Raw genomic sequence first — 12,021 nt, 5'->3', positions numbered from 1 at the left:
GTTTCCAGTAAGGAAACTTCCTTTTTCATTGCCTATAAGTAACTCTTTTATAACTTATTAGCAAAGCTCTGTGGCTTGCCTGCGGTGACATAGCCACAATGCATGTAAAGGAGAAGGGAAGTGATCCCTACCACTTGATTTCACATTACAAAATCAATAAACCAGTAGTCTCAGAATCTAATTGTGAAATATTAAGTAGGTATTCAGTTCCCACAACCCTATAAAACACAGTAAGGTTTTAATGTATAAACAACATTCTTCTATGCTCTGAAATTTTTGTGAGGTAAAGACTCCCCTCAGTTGAAGGAGACAATGATTGAGTGAGGGAATCATTACCCATTAAAGCATTGAAATTTCAGGCTTGGGAGCACTTTGCCTGTAGCATGAGTCAGCAAGGGCAGGAGGTGAATTTTTTTCTCCTCTCGCCCCGCATCACTCATGTCATTGGGATTACTAGAGGAGAAGGAGACAATGTTTCTAGCCAGGAGAAACATATCTAAGTGCAGACACAGATGTGGAAAGAAAAAATTTGAGGGAGAAGAAAACTTTAAGAAGTATCACAACTCATATTAGGGAGGCACATCACCTTTGGAATCAAGAAAGGCCTTTCAATAGCAAGAATTGTGACTGTCACCTATGTACCCTACATATATATATATATATATATATATATATATATATATATATATATATATATATATATATATATATATATATATACACTAAGTCTGAAGTCTACTCTTTATATGAACACTATGAATTTGTGGAAATGGGAGCGCTAGGTTTCTAGGAAAGTATATGTGGATTTTTTGTTAAACCAACTATTATTAATATAGCATTTAACAAATGCCTTTAGTATAACCTAATTAAATCTTCAGATTTTTGGTAATGGGAAGGACAGCAACAAGGTGAAAGGAAATATAATGTTAGAAGTAGACATCTATAGGTCATTCCCAGTACTGTGAAAGTATTTGCCTCTTTAGAGAACACAAATGTGAGTATGAGTACAAATTGGAAGAGTAGCTCCAGAGAGGGTGTCACATATGGCAGAGATAGAAATAAAATAAGTTCTTCCAGACTGTATGGTCAGTCCTCTTTCATAGTGTATTAAAAAACTTATTTTCCTTTGGAGTTACAACTTAATTCAGGGAAGGAAAAAATTCAATACATTCATTTCTGTGTGTATGTGTACATATACATCTACCTAATGAATGTAGTAAAATAATTTTTACACTCATTATACATAAAAGATGGTTTTCTCCCCAAATTTAATTGCTTTAGACATTCTGCCCCACTATTCTTCAATTCAGCATATGACTAATACGACAGCATTTATCCTGAATATTCGGTTATTTATGAAAAACTAGCTAAAAATTTGAGAGTGATCAGAGGCACAGAAAAATATCAATCAATGCATGAGGCATATCTTTGTTATTGACCTAATTTATACTCTTTACCTAAAATGATTTTAGAAGAGCAATTATATTAATGTTCCAATTTGGTCACTTACAGGGAAAAAAATCAGAACCATCATTAAATCTGCACAGGACAGAAGCAGAGATCTTCCTCCCAAGATGTATACAAAACTAGATTCAGGTTTCCCTGTTCCCATGTAACTACCCCCAACAAACCTTAAAGTTCACATCAGACTAAATAATGATAAAGAAATCCAATAAGAAATTACATGTTCCTTCTTTCACCCCAATATGCACAAAACTCATCCTGAAGTACAGGAGACTCTACTTCTAAGTAATCCCTGTCGCAACCAGAGAGAGATTATGTATAACCTTCACAGCTTTCTCTCTTGTGGCAGTAAGAGGGACAACCTCTGTAGTGATCAGATAATTGCAGAGTGTGGAATCCCTGGGTAAAGGTACCAAGTAGAAGGACTCAGATCACAGTGCTCAGACCAAGACAAACTAGGCCTCCAAACTCTGAGGTCCTTAGAACCCTACATTGAGATTCTATTGAGAGTCTAGAAAAGTCCCTGAAGATCCAGAACTAGACTCTCAAAGATTCAGGAGAGTTTAACCCTGAAAAGTGGAGGTCAGCACAAGAAGGCAGGGAACCCAGATAAAAATCAAGGAGGCTTAACTATCTCATGCAGAAACACAACAGAGTACAAAACCTTGTCTTGGCAGAAATCTCCAATTGAAGCTAGAGAGATAAGTAAACAAAAGAAAACACTGATACTTGTAAAAAAAAATTGGTATAAATTTAGAGATTCCCTCAAAAGGAAATAATAGTTGCATAACAATTGCAAAGATACAAATGAAAATGGATATTCCACTGTATCCACATGACTAAAGAAATTAAGAGAAAAAGTAATGGAAACAGTAGCAGAAAGAATTGGAAGGGGAATAAGAATGTTCAAAGACAAAGTAATAAACCTTACACAAGAAATGGACTCCCTCAAAATCAGACTAGATCAAAAAGAAAGAAATGGCTCCACAAGACAGCAAGAAATATTAGGATAAAATCTGATGCTTGAAAAGAAAAAAAGAAAAAAATACGCTATTAGATTTTTAAATGCCCCACAAAATTGGTCAAGAGAGGACTATTTAATAATAAATGGACTACCTGAGAACCATGATTAAAATAAATAAAGCCAAAAGATTCTTTTTTTAAGAAGAGACATATGAAAGCTGGATAGATCTATTAGCAATAAAGGGCAAAGCAAAAGAAAGAAAGAAAGAAAGGAAGGAAGGAAGGAAGGAAGGAAGGAAGGAAGGAAGGAAGGAAGGAAGGAAGAAAGAAAGAAAGAAAGAAAGAAAGAAAGAAAGAAAGAAAGAAAGAAAGAAAGAAAGAAAGAAAGAAAGAAAGAAAGAAAGAAAGAAAGAAAGAGAAAGAAAGAAAGATAGAAAGGAAGGAAGGAAGAAAGAAAGAATCCATCAATCCCTTCTTGAAAAGAACCTCAAAAGAGAAATCCAAGGAATAGCAGTACCTAAATCCAGAGATCCCATATCAAAGAAAATAATGTGGCAAGAAGTGTTTCAACTTTCAAGGAACTACAGTCAGCATCACATAAGACAAGAACGCTTCTACTATAGATATCAAGAGAACCTGACAAATATTGAAATGGAATATAGATAGATAGATAGATAGATAGATAGATAGATAGATAGATAGATAGATAGATAGATAGATAGATAGATAGATAGATAATGTGTGTATATATATACATATACATATAATATTTATTAGATTGATAGATTGATTAACTGGATATAATTCATGGAGTGAAGTGGAAACAGGAAATAGACCTTGAATGTACTGGAAGACAAAAAACAAGAGCTAAGTGGAAACATTTATATACAAATGCAAACATACAGAAAACCTATAAGGTTAATTTATTTGAGAGCTTTTGAGTGGAATTGTAGTATTTTTCTCATAATTTTAGTGTGTGAAAAAATATACAAGCATGGAAAAAGGGGTGCTAGTACTGAGCATCTGATGAACCCCATTCTTAACTGAAATGAACAAAGGTGGGTTGAATATTTACATACACATATACACATGCATGTATGTGTATATATACACAAATATACATATGCATATATGCACCTATATATATATATATATATATACACACACACACACACACAAACAAGCATACAAACATAAATAGAGCTTGGTATAGAAATACATCAAACTTATCAAGGGAGCAATGAAAGAGAGGGGTGTGGAGAAGGTGTTATGGAATAGTAATATGAGAACGAAAATAGTCACCATCAAAATAAACTTCCCAGGCATTAAGGGGGAATTAAAAGAAACAAAATAAAAGAAACAAAGATTTTTAATCTATGGTTAACTAATTGTGCAAAGTCACTATAATGGCATTTTTGCCATAAGAAATGAGGAAAGAGTCATTTCAGAAAAAAACCTATATAGCATGAGCTAATCTGAAGTGACGTGAGCAGGATGGGTTGAACAGTGACACTGTACAACAACAACAATTTCAAAAGACACGAGCAATCTCATCCCGAACAATGACCAATTATGTTTCCAAAGGACCTAGTTGAAGCAAGTTACCTGCCACCTAATACAGGTGATGGACCCTAACAGAGGGGCAGTGGATAGAGCTCTGGGTCCAGAATAAGGAATAGGTTAATTTGAGTTATAATCTGGCCACACATATTTACTAGCTGTGTAACCCTGTGCAAATCACTTAACCACTGTTTCCTACTCTGTAGAAGGGGGATAATAATACCACCTACATCTCAATGTTGTGTTAAAATAAAGATAAGATGAGGTCATATTTATAAAGTACTTAGTACAGTAACTGGCACATAATAAGGACCATACAAATGTAAGTTATTGTTATTGTTATTATTTATTATTAAATTGCAGTGACACATGTTTGGATATGGCCATTGAGAAGATTCATTTTACTTGACTACTTATTTGTTACAAGATTGTTGTGTCCCCATCTCCTTTCTTCTTCTCAGTTTTAATTAGAAAGAGGGAAGGTTAGCAATAGCAATGCTGAAAATGAGACAGAGACAAAGACAGAGAGAGAGCCACTATAATATTTTTAAATGCAGAAAGAAAACAGATGCATATCCAGAAGGAAGCATCGACAAGCAAGATAGTTGTGAAAGTAAAATGTAGAATATTTTACATACTTAAAATGGTTATAAATGGAATTTCTATTTCATGTACAATTCCTTTTTGTGATGTACTACATATAGGGAAATGTACTTTTTTGATGATGAAATTCGGTATAAAAAGTTTTTTTTAATAATAGTTCACTATACATTTCATGAATGTTCTGCTGAACTAATGATTATTTGGCCTTGAAGATGTGAAGTACTCTAGAAATGCTAAAAAGCAATGTGCCAGAATATGATTGGAATAAAATCACTAGTCTGTCCTTTTTCTTAAGCATAATTGAAACATGCAGAGTACAATGCTTTGGATTTCCAAAGTACTTTGGTAAATATTACATAGTCTTAGGTTTATTGTTATTACTTTATTAATTTAACTTTATTGAAAGATCTATGGACAAATCATTGATTCTAAACTCTGTACAAATAATGGTTGTGGTTGTGGTGTGCATTAGCATTTTCTTTTTGCTTTCAGACAATTTCTAGGTAATTCACTTTAAGTTGCCTCTTCCCCTCTCAGGGAAATTTTTTATTCAATTCAATTTAATTGAACAATCATTTATTGAGGCATCTTGGTCTAAATATAGAATGTTTTCATAAGCCATGAACTGGGATTCAGAAAAACATAAATTTAAAACCCACCTCAGACACTGACAAACTATGTCATCCTGGAAAAGTTAATTGATTTATTTAGCCTCACTTTCCTCACGTGTAAAATGAGCGATATGAATTCAATCAGTTTTTGTGCTTTTTTTTTTTTTGTAATGTAACTCTCATTTCTCTCATTTCTTTTTCCATTTTTTCTTCTACCTCTCTTATTTTTTAAAGCCTTTTTGAACTCTTCAAAGAAGGCTTTTTGGTCTTGACACAAGATCATCTTCCCACTTGAGTCTTCACTTGTAGGTGTTTTGACCAACTCATCTGAGTTTGAGTTTTGGTCTTCCCTTTCACCATAGAAGTTGTCAATGGCAAGGGTCCTTTTTTGTTCCTTGCTCATGTTGTAGCCTATTTTGAAACTTCTAAAGTTAGAAGTCTGCTCCTGGGGCACAGGGTTCACTGGTGCAAGCTTCTTACTGCTCTCAGCTGTGTCGAATTGCAGCAGTAACGAGCTGCCCATTGAGCCGACCTGTGCTGAGCCCAGCTTTGCTGAGGTGAGCTGCCAGCTGAAACGAGTAATGCTGAGCCGCCCTCCCCTTTCACCCAGGTGAGACAAACCTTTCCTGAAGTCTTCTAAATTATCTCAAGTAGCAGGATTGTGTCTCTTTTTTTTCAGGTTCTGTAGTTCCAGAATCTGTTTAGAGGCTTGATTTAATGTTGTTTTTGAGGAAAATTACAGGAAAGCTCAGGTAAATTATTAGCTTCTCTCCACCATCTTGGCTAGAGGGATGTGAAATCAATGATAGTTAAGATCCCTTACAGGTCTACATTGAAGATCCTATGTACTAAGTACTTTATTAAATGTTGAGGATACAAAGGCAGAAATAAAATCATTCCTACCCTCGAGGAGCTTATATCCTACAGGGATAAAGTTATAGTGGAGAAATTCTCTATGTATTCAGATATGTAAATACCAAATATATCTAGAGTATAAGTTTTTTTAAGGGAAGAACATTAATGACTGAGGCTGGGGGGAAAGGGAATCATAAAAGACTTTATTTTTGCATTTGAGCTGTTGATTAAAAATGGGTATCCTGGGGCTCCTAGGTGGTGCAGGGGATAGAGCACCAGCCCTGGATTCAGGAGAACCTGAGTTCAAATCCGGCCTCAGACACTTGACACTAGCTGTGTGATTCTGGCCAAGTCACTTAACCCCAATTACCTCACAAAAAAAGAAAGAAAAAGAAAATTTGAATCCTATGAGAGGGATATGAAGAAGAAAAGCATTTCATGTAGGAGTCCTCTTAGGAGTAAAAGAACACATGGTTTTTACATAGCATATGCAAATGTTGATTATAATTGTTGGAATGCTTAGGAACAGAGTTTGATAGTTGTTTACTTTTTAAACAATCATGATATGTGTCAATATCAATATTATTTCCATTTTGTTTCCATACCTGTGTGATCATGAGCAAGTGGGAATGTTATTCAAATTTTCTGAGTCTTAGTTTCACTATTCTGTAAAAATAAGGGGGCTGAAGTAGCCAGTTTGCAGGGTCCTTCCCAGTTCTAGATCTATGACAAAACAAACCAAATTTTATTGGAAAAATCAACAAAGAATAGAGGAAAAAAGATACTCATAAGATGAATAAAGGATATCAGAATTAAAAATAGTTCCCCTCACCCAGAGCATTGATTTAAGTACCATATCTTCATTTGTCTAAAATTACAGTGCTGTGGATCACTAGAATCATCCCTCCCTCCCCACCCAAAAAAGCAAATGTGTTTTGACTTGCCTTGTGGAGAAGGCCATCACTGAAAAGAAGAAGGAAAAAAAAAATATATATATATATATATATATAAAATACACACCAGAAGAAGGTTGCTTCTTCAGATGTTTCTTCAATTCTATTTGTTATAATTTTAGAAAAAAAAAGAATCCATTGATTAGTTTGGAATCAGGAAAGAGAACATTAAGAGAAAAAATGAAGATGGAATACAAAAAGAGAGAAATTTAAATTAAAGGATAGAATGACTAAAAGATTAATAGCGGATCCTAAGAGAGAGTGGAAATTAAAGATTCTGAGGAATGATTACAAAAATGTGATGAGTATGTACTGTGAGTAGATTGGTAATGATGAAAGACAGTTAAACACAATATGTTATAGTTCTGGAATTTCAATTCAATAAGCATTTAAGTGTCTACTATTTGGAAGGGATTGTACTTAGACACTAGGGATATAAAAAGAAAAAAATGAAACAGTTGCTGCCCTCATGGAATTTACATTTTACTACACTAATCTAGCATTTACATATATAAATGTAACAATAGAACCCATGAGCCCACTCTTCCAGGAGACTAGGGATACCCTCTCCCACTAAGGTTGCTCTCAGCTGTGGAGTTATGACAGATTTTTAGTTCAATGTGTGAGGATAGCTTGGTCTCTACAAACACAGGGCAATGTTTCTGGTTATCTATCTTTATATCCCTTTTGGTAGTCGCAAAAGAAATCACTTAAAGGTAAGAATGGGTGTGTTTGTTTTGTTTTGTTTTTTGTCTTTTCTTTGTTTACTCCTCATTAAATAGTGGTTGGCACATGCTAAATTTTTAAAATTCTTGGTGATGAAAGATAGGAATAGTTAATATTGGAGAGGTTCTGAGGAGATAGATTCACTAGTGCAGCAGTCCAGCAAGGCTAGCAACACTCCTGAGTGCAGCTCAAAATATTTAATAAAGTAAATAATAATACAATTAAACAGAAATAATGACAATATGTAGTGTTTTCTAAGTCAATATGCTCCTTACAGAAATCTTCACATATGGCTTAGTGGCCAACATTTCTCCTTTGAGTTTGACACAACTGCAGTAGTGCACCATTAGTGTAGTTGTAAATTACCACAATAATTTTGCGGGGAAAAAGTGTAAAATTATGAAAATAAAATAGGTGGTGAAAAGGACCTAAAATCTCTATATCTTTTGACTTATACATTTCGCTATAGGCATATACTCCAAAGAGATCATTAATTAAAAAAAGATAGTCCACATATATACCAAATTCTTTGCCGATAGTATTTTTTTTTTTTTGCAAAGAACTAGAAACAAAGTTGACACCCATTTATTTGGGAAATAGCAAAAAATATGAATGTAATGGAACAGTATAATGCTATAAGAAACTACAAATATTATGAAAATGGAAGGACAAATTTACCTGAAATAACATAATGAAGTAAGCAGAGCCAAGAATATGCACAATGATTATAAAAATTTAAATAGTTTAAAATAAAGATCACCATAAAACAATCCGAAATGAATTTTGTAGAATTGTTAAATTTAAGGTGTTTGGTCATTTAGGATTTTTCCTGGCAAAGATACTGGAGTGGTTTGCCATTCCCTTCTCCAGCTTTCCTCCATGAGGAAAATGAGGCAAATGGGGTTAAGTGACTTGCCAGGGTCACACAGCTAGTAAGTGTCTAGAGCCAGATTTAAACTCACAAAAATGAGTCCGCCTGACTTCAGGCATTTCTACCTAATTCCTTTCCAGTGGGGTGGTCATGGGTATAAAACAGTGCATATATTGTCAGACTTTTTTGATGTATTAAACAGTTTTGTTCATTTAAAAAAATTTTTTCTTGACTTTTTTTCCTTAAAAAATATTGTAAAAAAATATAATTGTGAGACATACTCATTTTGGGAGGGAAACAAGTGTTCTCTCCTTCTTTCTTAGTCATTGTTGCCTCCACTCCAAGGTCCAGTTTTCCTTGAAAGTAAAATTAATATTGTTAAGTTCATCCATCCCACACCTATTTAAAAGCTACTATACTCTGATCAGCTTGGGTGAGGTCTACATTCTTCTTCTGATGTCTTTTTGAACAGGATTTGAGTGACCTAAGCCACATGTCCCAATACTTTTTTTTTTTATATAACATACCTCCAATAATGTCAATCAATTGAATTTGGTTGCCTTTGAATAATTAGATTTGATTGCTATGTGATGGACCACCTACAATTATAAAAACTGTGACTCCACTGCCACTAGGCATCTTTGGTCTGAGAGAGATGGTCATTGACCATCCTTTAATTAATAATCTACTGACTTATTAATAAAATGATTACATTGCCCAGAAAGTGTCTCACATATTTTTAATTGTCACATAATCTTTGTTATATGGGGAGAGTTCAGGGTAGACAAAAAGGGAAAAAATACTGAAAGACATTTAGGCAATGTCAAAACAAAGGTATTCATTAAAATAAATTTAAAAATTTTCTTTTTGAATGATTGATGGAATCAGCCCAGAGTTTCTTTGAAAAGGATCGGGAAGATACTCAATGCAAATGTAAATCAGGATAGGATAGCTACATATTTGTTAAAGTTCATCCTTCATATTCAAAAAGAACAAATGACATCATGATGTTGGACTCAAGGTATAGACATTTAACAGTGCCATAGATTGGCACTGTTAGAATGTTTGGAACGGAGAAATCTCTGGATTTGTGCAGCTCATGTTTCCTTTGTGCTACTATCATTCTTCTCTGCTCATATAGTGCAATGCCTTCTTTGATGTGAGCATGCCATGCTGAGAGGTCCTGTGCCAGGATTTCCCACGCCCCATATTCTTCAGAAGTACCTTGAGAGTGTCCTTATACACCATCTTCTGAACTCCATGTGAGCACTTTGTTCATGAGGATTCTCCATAAAATACACTTTTAGTTAAATATATGTTTGGCATTCTGGCTATGTGGCCAGCCCATCAGAGTTGCACTCTCCGCACCAGAGTTTGAATGCTTGGCAGTCTAGCTCAAGATGACATCAATGTCTGGTACCTTATCTTGCCAGGATATCTTCCAAAAATTCCTAAGACAATTCAAATGGAAGCAGTTCAGTTTTCTGGCATGGTTCTGGTAGACTTCCTACATATAGAATAATTGATTGAAAAATTGCTTAAAACTTGAAAGATCTCTAAGTTCATGTTGTTAAAAACTTAAAACATGAAACAGTACCTTTAACTCTCATCATATTCCCTGAGTGGTTAATAGTTAATATATCAAAACGTGAAGCATTTTATATCATGAAATATATACTGAAAAAATTTCACCTTCATCTTGGATCTACACTTTCCAAACAATTCCCTAAATTTCTCTATGTCCAATGGCAAGCCAGACCAAAACTTGGGCTCATCCTTCTGCTAGTATTTCAATTCTCTGGGAAGGGTGTCAATAATTCCTTTTGCTAACAATAATTTCCAACTAAGGAATTCAGGGAGTCTCAATTTAATAAAAATACAAGTTTGTCTTCAAGGCTGGAAATAACCATTTCCAAATTATTAAGTCACATAAGCTCAGGGAAAGAAAGAAAAAGTAGAAGCAGCAGCTAGGGTACTAAGATTTAGCCTCAACTTTGTCTAGCTGAAAAGAGGAATGGGACTTCATTTGATAGTTACTTATGTAGAAGTGGCTAATGAGCATAAGAAAGGTAATTGTAGGGGCAGCTAGGTGGTGCAGTGGATAAAGCACTGGCCCTGGATTCAGGAGTACCTGAGTTCAAATCTGGCCTCAGACACCTTGACACTTACTAGCTGTGTGACCCTGAGAAAGTCACTTAACCCCCATTACCCAGCAAAAAAAAAAAAAGAAAAGAAAGGTAATTGTGTTGTCTATTGCACCCAATGTATGAATTTGAATAAGGATTTATAAAAAATGCTTGACATGAGAATAGTCACATTTAATAGACATAATCTGATTTGGTAAAGATACTTTTGGTTGGTTCTATAGCACTAAGGTTTTAGCTTCATAGGACAAATTGAATGGTGTCACATTCCTTGGCAATTGTAAAATAGAAGTCAATGAGAAAAGATATTAGAAAATGAGATGTCATTCTGACAGAAGCAGTTCGTTAACTTTGTTTAGCATACTGCCTTTGGCAAACCATGGGATACTTTAGAACAAGAGGGAACCATGTTGTAATTGCCTAATTATGCTTTGTTTTTCATTTCATAGAGGTAAATTTCTTTCCAAATTCTGTGGGCAATCAATAATCTTCCACTGTGAAACATAACAATTGATTGATAGATTTTCAAACTTCTTAATCTAACATAGGAGGGAATATTATCCTTTATAGTTCATGTATCCAAAACTTTTCTGCATCTCACTAAACTGTCTCAAGGAGTTTTTTTCACAAGTACATGCTGTAACCTAAAGTCTAACTATTTTCCTTTTACCTGGTTTTAAAAGTTTACCTTTCATTCCACAAAATCTGACTTTGTTTTTGTTCTGATGACAGTAGCTCCTTATCAGTCTTAAAAGGCCTTTTTTTCAGCCATGTTGTAATGTACTGTGTTAGTTTACATTTTGCTTTCTCTTGTTCACGTAGCATATTTTTAATTTAAATCCAAAAGCTTAGCAGAGAAGCCAAGTACATTTTGGTTGAGATCAGAGTTTGGTGACATTAATACTATAAATGATTCTCACATTTAAAAGGTAGATGACTAGTATTGGTCATAAGTCATAAGTCACCCTGTCAAAGGAATGCCATGGGGTGGGGCAGCTAGGTGGCACAGTGGATAATGCACAGGCCCTGGATTCAAGAAGACCTGAGTTCAAATCCGGCCTCAGACACTTGATACTTGATAGCTATGTGATCCTGGGCAAATCACTTAACCCTCATTGCCCTACAAAAAATAAAATAAAATAAAAATAAAAATAAAATAGCTACAAAAGTAATTCCATGGTAATAGATTGAAGACCAAATGTGTTTTGTGTACAGGAGAAATTATATGTATATTTTTCAATATTCTATTTTACTTACTTATTAATGGTGTT

The 12,021-nt window shown here is 34.4% G+C and overlaps 1 protein-coding gene across 4 annotated transcripts in view; it reads left to right on the top strand.

Annotated features, from left to right (window-relative positions):
* Positions 1 to 12,021, top strand: part of KHDRBS2 (KH RNA binding domain containing, signal transduction associated 2) — an 840,272-nt gene that overhangs the window by 363,821 nt on the left and 464,430 nt on the right. The window lies entirely within an intron of this gene.

This window comes from Dromiciops gliroides, chromosome 4, assembly GCF_019393635.1.
Source record: "Dromiciops gliroides isolate mDroGli1 chromosome 4, mDroGli1.pri, whole genome shotgun sequence".
Taxonomy (NCBI): Eukaryota; Metazoa; Chordata; class Mammalia; order Microbiotheria; family Microbiotheriidae; genus Dromiciops; species Dromiciops gliroides.
Note: the sequence above shows the minus strand (reverse complement) of the source record. Positions and strands in the feature narration are given on the sequence as shown.